The 12,712-nt window shown below is 32.4% G+C and overlaps 1 protein-coding gene across 4 annotated transcripts in view; it reads left to right on the top strand.

Moving 5' to 3' along the window:
• Window positions 1-578: 578 nt before the first annotated feature.
• LOC146537298 (homeotic protein distal-less-like) overlaps window positions 579-12,712 on the top strand; it is a 94,767-nt gene continuing 82,633 nt past the window's right edge. For all 4 annotated transcript variants that reach the window (XM_085187667.1, XM_085187665.1, XM_085187666.1 and 1 more), the window contains exon 1: window positions 579-956. The gene's annotated coding sequence lies outside the window, so the exon portion shown is untranslated. The remainder of the gene's footprint in view (window positions 957-12,712) is intronic.

The raw sequence follows: 12,712 nt of genomic DNA, 5'->3' as shown, positions 1-12,712 counted from the left end.
AAGAAATCTAAAAAGAAGTCACAACACAATATCAAAGACACCGTCACTAAAAAAAAAGGAGCACCCCGAAAAAAAATACGAAAAGCCTACGGCCGGAGTCTCTATGGAGAGCCGTCTCCGCACGTTCTACGGCACAGTTGGGCGTGGCCACCATAACAGGTTACTAAGTGCCGGGCACAGTCAAAAAATACCCATAAAAAATATAATGGCAACCCAAGCTCTACAATCGATCTCGCTTTACCAACCGAAACACTGTGCATGTAGAGTCGAAAAAATCGCGCCATACCAACCAACCAATTGTGCTCTAGCCTCTCCTCCATGATGTCCCACCCAGAACCAGTCTCCGCCTCCAGAACGACACCAGCGCCACGTGCTCTATACAAGCGGCGTTCCAGAGAACTAATTAGAAAGAGAAACCTATATCTTGGGCCGTTCGTTTCTCGGACAATTTCCTTCGAACCGATCATTAAGTGTTTAAATTCAACGGGAGTTGGTTGTGTCAGGTTACTGCGGAGGGGTGCGCTATTAAAATCTTCAAACATTATCTTTAATTGCACAGAAATTTGTGGTTGTGTGCGTTGATTTTTTTTTGTTGACTATTTTTCCGAAATGACTGTTATTCGCGTATAGTGAACGGTGGAGCCTGTGCTGGTAAATAACAACTAAACTGGACATTAGTATGTATGTGAACGAAAATGACATCGGTGACGTGATAGAGATTAAAAAATGACGCCACGTGCTACAATAATACAAATTGTTTGTTGATTTCTTTAATTGCTGTACCCGTTTTGATAGAGTCGATTGTTATTTTGTAGATTTACACCCGCGCTCTCCCCAGTTGGTTTTTGGGCTAGTATTTATTTGGCGACTGTGCAAAGCCGTGTGTTGAACCTTGTGTGAATTGTTTATTGTGTATAGTGATGCTGTGACCGTCAGTTTAACGCGCTACCAGAACCGTAAGTTTAATATATTTTTTAAATATGCTTTTAATTTTAATGTTAAGCGAAAAACAGACTTCAAAAAAATGCTTTTAGTCCGTTTACAAAGAGAGAGAGAGAGAGAGAGAGACCAGAGAACTATAGTCTGGACTATTAATTGTAGAGTTTTTGAATAATATAATTGTAACATTTTCCATTTCTTTACATTTGTAAGTATTATTAAACAGAACAAAATTCTTATTGAGATAGATTCTAATAAGAAACTTAAATATAGGAGCGGTAAGGATTTAAAATGTTCATATAAATAAATAGTGATGTTTTTAATAAATAGATAGTAAATTTACATTTAAAATATCTGTTCTTTGTGTAATTTTATTGTAAAAACAAGTATAAAATTTTTGATTTATATTTCTAAAATATAATAATTATTAACATTTAATAATATCCGGTAATTAATTTTGAAATTAAAAGCGATATTGAATTACCTATTACTAAATAGGTTTTATTTTTTCTAATAACATTAGCTATATCTAATATATTTTTAAGACATAGTGTGTTAAGCGACGGAACTCAACGCTGCGTCTTGTTTTATCACAACTGGAAAATTAAATGAATTAATTTAAGGAATCTAATCACGACGGTCTCATGGCAGTTATTATATATATAATAAATAAAGTAGAAAAAGTTTAATATAAAATAAAAAATAATCTTTTATATAAAAAATTAAGAAAAAGAATTACATATAAAACCAATTCAACTTATTTAGAAAATAACTAAAATATTCTTATAACAGTTAATATCAATTTAATTGCACATCTATATCAAAATATAAATCTTTTCGGTTACTGAATGACGGACAGACAGTATACAGATAAAAATACTGGAATTAGAGAATAGAAATTTAGCGTGTAGCTAGATTAGGGAGTGTAGGGGAGCACTAACAAAGGGTTTATAGAAATTCCTATGGGAACGGGAGAAAACTAGCTTCCTTCCCACTTCACGCTAACAAAGTTGCGAAAGACAACTAACTGCTTTTTATATTAAATTTTATATTGAATACAAAATTCATTCAAAATTATATGACTGGATTAAAAGAAAAAAAATATTATAGAAATGTACTACATTTTTAACCGACTTTAAAAAAAAGAGATTCTCAATCCTTCGGAATTTTTTTTTTTGAGATGTCGCGTCGCAGTGGGACGTCTGACAGCAAACATTGTTGTTATAGGCCCGATTCCCACTCGTGAGAATGACTTTATTTAAATTAATTTATTTTCCCACTTTGGTAGACTAAAAGCTAACTAATACAGCGTTAAGTTCCGCTAATCAACGCTTAATGCCTCGAGAATTGGGAACAAGAGTGACTTAACACTAGGCTCCCTCTATTAACCCTGTTGTGCGGAGAAAATGCGTGAAGATACATTACACAAAATTAACAATTACAATATAACAATCAAACAAATGAAATCAAATTCAAAATAAATAACTAAAATACACTAATTATAACTGAAATACAGTGTTCTATTAAAAGGTAACAAACAAATCGATTCTTATTATTTATTTACAGGTGACAATGTCCCCTAAGTCATAAATGAGCTAGAAACGTTTAATTTTACTATTAAAAGTCCAGTGGATTTCAACAACGATTGTAAAGCGATGGTTGTGAGTTCGATTCCCATTCAGCAGTCTGTAATTTTAGTGAAAAAAGAAGGAGTGTCTTAACACTAGGTTCTTTTCATTTATCCTGTTATATGAGGGATAAAGCGTGAATTTAAATTTATCCCCTTTTTCTATAATAATAATAATAATAATAACTTTTATTTCTCTATTGCAATTATATTTCTATTATAAACCACATTGTGGATAAAAGTGCCTAGTAATAAGCTCATGTTTTCAAAATTTTTATATAAATAATTCAGTTCAGTCTATTTCTAACTAGACCTATAAAAAGCTGATTTTAAGTATAAAAATATATCTATATGGAACCTAAATTATAATCATTGCGTAGATAAGCCGATAGTCTCCAAATGTGCTATGATAGCATCGACCTTAATATAAAAAAAATCAGCTTCACGCTGTATCATGCTTAAAGCAGGATAGGCAGAGAGTACCTAGTGTTAAGACACTCCGTTTCCTACTTTCCACCGAATTTTAGAATTTTCGAGGCATTGCGTGTTGAGTGGCGGAACTTGACGTCGGGATTTTGGTGCCGGAGCGAATAAAAACATAATAAGAACATAATATTTTACATTAACACTTTTACAGTAGGTAATGTTTTAATAAATAAATGTATCAAATATTGACGGCGTTGAGTTCCGTCACCCAACACGCAATGTCTCAAAAATTGTGCAGAAATTTCTTCGTCTACCCTGCTACATGCGGGAAACAGCGTGAAACTGTTTTTTTTTTAAATTTTAAAGTCGAAGCTATTTGATAGCTTAGAGATTGCTATAAGCTATAAAAATACAAATATTGAAATTCATCATTATTGTGTATTATAATTTCAAATATTAAATCAAAGAATTACCTAACGAAGTGAAATTCTAGTGCCGCCTTCAATATCCATTGATAATCCATTGATATATTTTTATGTAAGCAGAGCTTAGTTTTCTTTATCTTTTTAAAAGAAAAGTAAACTGTGGTCCTCATGAAAATTGTCAAAAAAAAATTAAAATGATTAAATAAAGTATCTTGAAAATTATCATTTACAGTGTAAGTACACGTACAATAACGCCTGCCGCTTTTAAAATCTAAATTTGCAAAGTGCCGCGTTGAGTTCCGCCACTCAACACATAAAGCATCCGATATCGTCGGAGCGGATCGGTGCTACGATAACATAGCATCAAAAATAAATTTATTATCATTTTTCATATTTAATAATCTTTGTAAAGATAATCTATCTATTTAATATTCTACATTATCCAATTCTTTTAAAATTATTACAGGTTAGATATATTTAGCGTTAACGTTTTCATGAATTTTACTCTTACAACTCGGACTCCATCTATCCGTAAAAACGCTATAAACGTGAGTTCGATTCCGTTTTTGGGGAATTAGCCAAAGGACAAAGCGTGGCGCTAAATTGCACCACTCTCGTAAGAATAAAGTGACTTAATACGTTCTCCCTGACTATCCCGATATGCGGGATAGAGCGTGACAATAAAAAATATATATATTTCTTTATAAACAATATACTTGAATTGTTGAATCATGTTTGAACAAAAGACGTTCTTACCAAATAAAGATATATCCAAAATGGCAAATTTCAATAGGATCGACGTTTAGTCACTTTGTAATGGGCTGACTACGAGTTTATTTATAGAAGTCTGTAAAGTAACTGACTTTGGTGCACTAATAATAAATATACTAGATGTTCTTCTTTATTTGCTGTAAAAATGTCATATTTCTAGCTTAACGCAGTATTTACGTGGGTAGGCATAGGGAGTTTAGTGTTAAAACACTGCTTTTTTTACATTTTCACCATCAATTGTCAAAATTCAACGCCGTTTTTTATTTTAAGCAAGTTAAGGGGAATCTAAATAGTTCAATATTTCATAATGTTTCTTCTCATTTTACCTTGTTTCTAGTGTTATTAATTATTTTCCATGAATTTTATGAAATACTATGAAAAATAACAGTATTAGGACAGTGTTAATATTGTATTTTTTAATTCATAGTGTATATTTTTCATAAAAGTAGCAACGGCACAAATGATTTCAACTTTCAGATGTTATATGAGCATCTAGAGACTTTACTTTCATGTAGGTACTACTGTAACTTTAAAAGCCTTTTAAAGCCTTTTTTTAAAAGCCACGCAAACTTTATTTGCGTGGATTTTAAGAAGTAAAATATAAAATATATAAGAGGCTAGTCCTGGCGAAGACGATACCTCCAAAATTCTCCGAGCAGTGAAGAGTGGAGTGTCTTAACACTAGGCTCCCTCTGCCACCCTGCTATACCTATTGAAAAACCTGTATCTACTTTTTAAATCCAGTAGTTTCATCTGTGCGTTGTCTGTCAGTCACCAGAGTAATTAAATATTGTTATGTATGAGAGGTACAGGTATAGACTAATATTTGTCGTTAGATGTGATATCCTCCATATTCTTTTTAATTATTATAATTATTATTATTAACTATTCTTTTCAATTTTTCTCTACATTTTAAAGTTTTTTTTACATTTATATTTTCATACTTTACTTCTTAGCTATATCTTTATTTATTGACATTTACTTTTATAAAGTTTAATAATATTGCTTGTTGTTGGTTCGATTACCACTCGAGGAGGCAAAGCGCGGCGTTGGGTTCCGCTCTACACGCAATGCCTCCTGAATTCTGTTGAAAGTGGGGAGCAGTGTCTTAACTTAGGGTACTACAGTCTACATGTGAAATACAGCGATAAACTGAAAAAAAATAATGCATATTTTAGACAATAAAACTATGTTTTTCACACAAAAACTATACAACCGATTCAAATTTCCTTTTCTATAAGCACTAATGAATAAATTTGATTTTATTACCATAATATGTCACTATTCCTGTCTCAGTAAGCTCCAAGTAAAGTTATTTATTTGAATATGCATGTATTTACAAGTTAAATAATCAATTATATGCATAACTACCTAAAAAAGGCCATCAGTTAAAAAGAAAATGCTTAACATTATAAGAAACGAACGTTGGAAATTTCATTGGAAATCGAAAAGGAATGGTTTTGTATACCGCTTTTGTCAAATTTACATTATAAACTTTTGTATTAACATATAATTAAAATGATTAATTTGATTGTTTTTTGTTTTTCCTTTGTTTTTTTTTGTTTTTATCAGATTTTAAATTATTTTGGATACGCAAAGAGAATCTTGTAATCTCAACCAGATCTTGATTTTTCGTCGTTTAAAAGATATTTGTTTTAATGGTGATGCTAAGTTTGTATTTCTTTTATTAATTTAAAGCTAGACCGTAGGAAACTGTCCAATTTAAGAACTCGATAGTATAACTCAATCGATGTCTAACTTAATTCAAAAGATATAGGGGGTAATCCTGCCTCTTCTTGGCACCCCCACTTATTGGCACAGCTACATTTAATGTAAAAAGACAACAATTCACAACCATCGATTTAAACTACAAAAATAAAGATTGAATGGTTATTCTTTTTCAAATGGCAACCAATATTGAGTCCGATGTATATTATACCAATAGTTTGTCCTGTCTATGCCAATATATGCCAATTTTTAAAATTAAAGAAAACTATATTTTTAAAATTTTACAAGTAATAAAATATCCGTTTTCGGCCAAAATAATATAAAAAATTGTTTCTATGGTACCTTTTACTATTATCTTCTTTTAAAAAGGCGTACTATTTCCGCAGTCAATGTTTCTTTTTTAATATTGCTTAAAGTGCCAACATTTGGATGTTTTCCCGTATATATAAATATTAATACATAAGTTTCCGTTAATACAATTAATTCAGACAGAAATCACATACCTACAAATAAAAGAAAATTTAGTTATCTTCACTGTAGGCTATCATGGTACATCGAGACAGAGTATGACTGTAAAAGCAATTGGAATTAATCAAATATATTCATTTCCCCGCTTTGGCAAGAACTACGGCGTTAATATCCGCTAATCAACACACAATATCTCAAAAATTAGGCAGCAAAAGAGGAAACGGAGTGTCTTAAATTAATGTTTGCTTTGCCTACCCTGCTATATGCGTGATACAGCCTTCGCAAAAGAGTGCGGGATAAACCGTGAAGCTATCAGCTTCTAGAATAAACAAGTGCTAAACTTCAAAAATTACATTATAAGTTTCGCGTAAATAATTCATATCCATATATACCTAATTAAACGCCGCCATTACAATTTTATTAAAGTAAGACATCTCAATCGCAACAATAAGTGCGCGGCGCAATTAATTCCACTACAATTAGACGCCATGTTGACGTATTGACGTTTGTCATAACAGCCGCCATTTTTATTTATTTTTTTTTTTAATGTGGACTTGCGTTTTCGATTTGGCGGTCTAATGTGAAATTTTAATTGTCTATGTACAGTATTTTTTAATCTTTTATATACTGCATATGTATATATGAGTACATAGGTGTTTAAAAATATAATAAATTTATAAAACAACCGCTATGATATTCAATAATTTAATTTATATTAAAAAAAAATTTAAGCTTTACATTCATTAAAAAGACACGAAATAAAAAGTTCTTCCTAATGTCAGTTAGTGCCTATCTTTAAAAGATTTTTAACATTTTAGATGTATTTCGTTACGGCTAGTGTCGATATGTCAAAACATGTGAAATGCGATTAATTGCTCGTTAAAGTTAAAAATCGGTTTTCGTACCGTAAAATTTATAAATATGTTTATTTTCTATGCTTTCTCTTCTGACCTACAAATATTTGAAAAAAATAATAATAACAGCAGTTCTTGTTTCTAATTCCAAGTAAAATATTGATATACCTATAGGTACATATTTCTTAAAATATTTATTTGAAAAGTATAATGCCGTAAACACGTGGGGCAGCGGAAAAGTGTTTAACCGTAAATTATGGTTGATGACATTTATCCGCTCTGGGAGGACAAAGCACGGCGTTAGGTTCACCACTCAATATGCAATGTCTCCAATAGTGAGATAGCGAATGGACCTTGCGCCTTAATTCCTTTTAATTTTCTCATCAATATATGTGTATTTTGTTGCATATGAATATAGGCAGAAGGAACCTTGTTATAGAGATGCTCTGTTCCCTACTTTCATCTGGGGTTTCGGGAACGAATATATAAAAATACATTAAAAATAATTATTTTCGAATGGAATACCACCTACAACCGTCGCGATCCCACTGCGCTTTACAAAAAAAATTCGACAATATCGCATTGTATATGACTGTATTAGAGCGATATTTTAGTTGTTTTTTTTTCGGTGTGCAATCATAAAACGTAAAGAGTAAAGAATATGTGTTTTTATGTACGAAATACGCGATGGTTATCTCACGCGATGTGCAGTATATAACTTGTCTATAGTAGTTGCGTTGTGGGTAGAAAAATTATTAGCAATAGTATTTAGATTCAAATCTGTTTAAAGTGGTTAGCATTTTCGTAGGAACTTCACACTGTATATGCTCAGAGCTGGGTAGGCAGAGGGAACCTGGCATTACCTATTATTAAGATACTCTGCCAAATTCTGGATCAATTGTGTGTTTAGTGGTGCAATCCAACGCCGCGTAAGGGGTATATATGACTTATTTGAACAGTGTTTGTTGTGTCTTCGTTTGCCACTTGGGGACTAGAAATATTTTCATTTCGCTTTCGCAATAAATCGCGGCGTTATGTTCCGCCAATCTACACTCAATTTTGTGGAGTATATGGGAAAGTGGGGAAAGAACCTAAAGTCTTGGTTCCCTTCCCTTTGCCTATAGTAGTTGCATTGTTGGTAGAACAGTTATTAGAATTATTATTTAGGTCCAAATCTGTTAGAAATAGTATAGATGGCTTGTTTGACTGTAAACAGAACGATTGTGTATTCCATTTCCTCTTGGGGGAAAGAGTTATTTTAATTTCTTCGCTCTGGTAACAAAATGTAGCACGACGTTGAGTTCCGTTTCGAAAAGTCTCGAAAACTTAACATTAGGTTACTTCTGCTTACCCAGCTAAGCGAGAAAACATCGTGAAGCTGCTAACATTCGTCTTACTTACTACTTACTTAAAATAATTCTAGATTTCTAGTCTAATATTTATATTAAGAAAAAATCCCAAGAATAGATCCATTCTTGGATCGAAATACTTCTAAAATCCACGACTATCTTGTTCATTAAGAAAGTTAGCAATCGTAGATCAAATATTTTGCATACGAGTACAAAACATCCGTTAGAATCTTATTAAAGTGAAACCCTACATCGGATACGTCGTCGGTTATCTGAAATCCTATCGAGCTTAGAAATTATTACTATCAAGGCGAATTGAAAGTGAAAACTTTACTTATAATACTAACAATTTACTGTAAGCGACGGTTGTAAATTCGATGCCTTCTTGGGGGGAATGGATTAGTTTATTGTCAGACAAGTTCATTTTCGCCGTTCAACTCGCAATTTCTTTAAAATTGGCGTAGTGTGTTAACACTAGAATTGATCCATCGAATTGATTCTACACAATTCTAGGAAGAACCAACAAATCTAGGTATCCACCCTATTTGTTACTTAGAAATAAAACACATCTAGGTATCCTTCTTACGATTTATTTTTTTCACCATTCAACCCACAATGTTTCGAAATTATTTAGAGTTTAAAATCTATCTACTTCTCTGTTAGGTATATGCGAAAAGCTAAAATAACATTAGGTTCTTTCTGCCTTTGTTATATGAGATTGAACCCAGACCCATTGCATGTACAATGAGACACTTTTCAATTACGCCATGACAGTTTCTTAAAAAAAATCTCACATTAATTCAAAAGTAAAAGAGTTTTTTTGTGTTAAATAAAAATTAAAATTATGTATTTAAAGTGATAGTCAATAACTTACTTGCAGGTGCACGCGATAAAATGATATTATCAGATAATACTTTGAATTATTCTTCATTCAAGTTGGTACAAATTTTAAGACATGAAATTGTACTATTTATTGGAATTTTAGTATATTACTAGCGGCCCGCCCGTGGCTTCGCCGGCGTAAACTGCTTTATTATTAATTTCTGTCTCCGTGAGTACCTACGTCTATAAGTGACGTCTATGCAAAATTTGAGACTCCTAGCATTTGTAGTAACGAAGATTCATACAAACTTTCAACCCCAAAAACAACCCCTTAGAAGTCGAATATTACAAATTCCCGTCTTAACGAGCACCTACGTCCTATAAGTAACTCCTATGCAAAAATTCAGATTCCTAGCACATGTAGTTTCTGAGATTTCGTGATGGGTGAGTGACCTTTCGATTTTTTATATATAGATTACTTAGAAGAAACGGTAGAATGGAGTGACTAATCTCTTCATTTATCGATTCATGTAGTATGCAGAGGCAGAGTGAACCTACATTAAGACATGCTCACTTGGCGCCTAATTTTCGAAATAAAAATAATTATTTCCCACTACCGGAATCGAAATCGCAACCATCGCGCCAACCGACAAACACTGCCGCTGCTCTACGACGGATTTTAATATAGATATTATTTGCCCCAAACTGAATTTGAATCTACAATCATCTCTAATCATCACATCGTATCACCCCACGAGATGTTAATTAGTAATTTCTTTTTAAATAACCAAAAGATATGTTCAACAGATAAAACAAGAAACATGATAAATTAAGCAAAATGTCATCAATCGTAATAATTGTCAAAAGTTTTTTTGTATTAGACACGCCCACTTTAATTTGGACGTTTGTTTTGATGTTGCTTTTTTATTTTCTTTATTCTTTCGAATTTATCACATATAGTGAAGAAAGTAATTAAGACACTTCGTTCTTTTCTCTCCTTTTTCATGAAAATTGGGTCTTGGCTGCTAATGCTATCTAACTTGAGACCGCACGTAGTTTTGTTTGCTTGGACTCTAAAATCCTCCCTTAGTGCTTGGCACACAGCGAGCTTCAAGTTTCTAAGTTTTTTTTAATTTCACACTGTATCGTCCACATAGAAGTGTAGGCAGAAGTAATATGAGAATCTAATATAGAGACACTACGTATCTATTAAGACACTTGCGTTCTTCACTTTCCGATGAGTTCTCGAAGCATTGAGCCTAACTTTTATTTTATTTTTCTCGCATATTTTGGTAGGCAGAATTGAGACTATCTACCCAAATTCGAAGGCAATGGGTGTTGAGTGGCAGATTTCAACACCAAACGGCCTCAGAATTTTATATATGTATACTTATAGAGATAATACTCTTTTTACTGTAAACTTAATGGGAATAGTTATATTTAAATTATCTTCTTTCTTCTGCTATGGTACCTAAGCAAAGAACGGCGTTAAGTCCCGCCGTTCAACACGCATTGTCTAAAATTTGGGTGGTACGCAGCGTCCAGTTTATCTCAACATTAGGTTCCCTCTGCCTACCATGATTTGCAGGAAAAATGAAAGAGAAAAACTAAACATGAAGTTAAATTATACTGTAAGTAATGGCTAATGAATAAAGATCCATCTTTATCAGTCAACAGTAGGATTGTAATACATTAATCATGTGTGTAGAAATTGTCTAACAATAATAATATATTGGATGGGATTAAGTTTTTCTTTTATTGAGGCCGTCTTGGCGCAGTGGATTGGCGTCTAACTGTAAACACAACGGTTGTGGGTTCGATTTCTACTCGGGGTAATGAAATATTTTCACTTCTTCATTCACAAGATTTTTTGCGTTTCTTCCTTTTTTCCTTTGTATTCAATCCATTAGCTTAATAAATGCTTGAACGACTGCGATAGTTTTGGGTTCGTTTTTAATTTACTGCAAAAGATAATACATTAATGCGTTTCGTCTAAAAAAAATAGAAAATACGTATCTTATTATAGCTATCCTCTACTAATAAATGCGAGGCAACAACGTAGCAGATAGAAACAAAAGTAGAGAGAGAGTGATCTGACACCTAATGTACCTTTATCTACAAAATTATCTATTAAAAAATACGGAATTAGAAAACTAAACTTAAATCCTAAGGATGTCTAAATAAACTAACATTTCTATAATAACATAATCGTTGGCTTATTAGACACACCATCGCTATACATCCCCATAATATCTAAAGTGAAGACACTGTTATGACATTTCCCGCGCAACAAGTGGCGGCCATTACGCCGTAACTGTCACTGTCAATAACAGCTAACTCAAAATGGCCGCGACACGCGAGTGTACAGCCAATTGTAATTATAAGTTTAGTATTTGTTAAATTATAGGTTTCATCTAGTTATTTTATGTTAATTGTGAGAAATTATTATTTCTTAGTGGTAGTTGTAAATGAGCTACCGCCTTTTGTTCTGTTTGAATGGTAGAAAAAAGTCGACTCTAGTATTTTTTTATTATTCCAGATATATTATTAGATTTTTTATAAAATATACAAAAAATAAAATAAAAACATCTTTCTAAATTATATAAAACGAAATAAGTAGACATCGTTTAACCAATACATATATTATTATTCATTTCAAAGTTAAATTCTTAGCGTTTTAATAGTGACAAATAGGTTGACATTTTGATTTATATGAAGACAATTTAACTTGTTAGCAGTTAATATAAACAAACATAATATAATCAAGTAATTTTTCTAAAGAGGTTGGATAACAAATTACAGTAGACACTTTAAACGTTTTATACATAGGTATTTCATAGTGGGTAGGGGTGGAAATGTAGTGTTATATCACTTCGTTCTTTATCACAAAGCAATTTTTAGATTCTTGATTGTGTAGCAACAACTCCGGCATAAAGTAGAATAGGCAAACAAAACCTATCACTCCGTTCTCCACTCTCCCTCTGAATTCGCGATGATTGATGAGTAGCCGAATATAACATTGGCTACCAGAACAGAAAATTAAAGTAACTAATAATCTCTAGTAGGGATTAACATAGGATGTAACACAAATATAAATATCACGAGAGACTTACATCTCCAATGCACCATTATTATTTGGTTAGTTTCAAGGTGTATCCCGCATATTGCAGAATAGGCACATTTCCCCATAAATCCACATATTTCCGTCCATTAATCAAGATATTGCGCGATAATCTCTCTCTCTGTCTTGTCACCAGAGTCAGATTCATTCTTTCGAGTGGAATTCGAATCCAGATTGTTTTC

The sequence above is a fragment of the Heliconius melpomene genome, chromosome 7 (genome assembly GCF_056956725.1).
Source record: "Heliconius melpomene rosina isolate 202511_hmr_F chromosome 7, ASM5695672v1, whole genome shotgun sequence".
Lineage (NCBI taxonomy): Eukaryota > Metazoa > Arthropoda > Insecta > Lepidoptera > Nymphalidae > Heliconius > Heliconius melpomene.
Note: the sequence above shows the minus strand (reverse complement) of the source record. Positions and strands in the feature narration are given on the sequence as shown.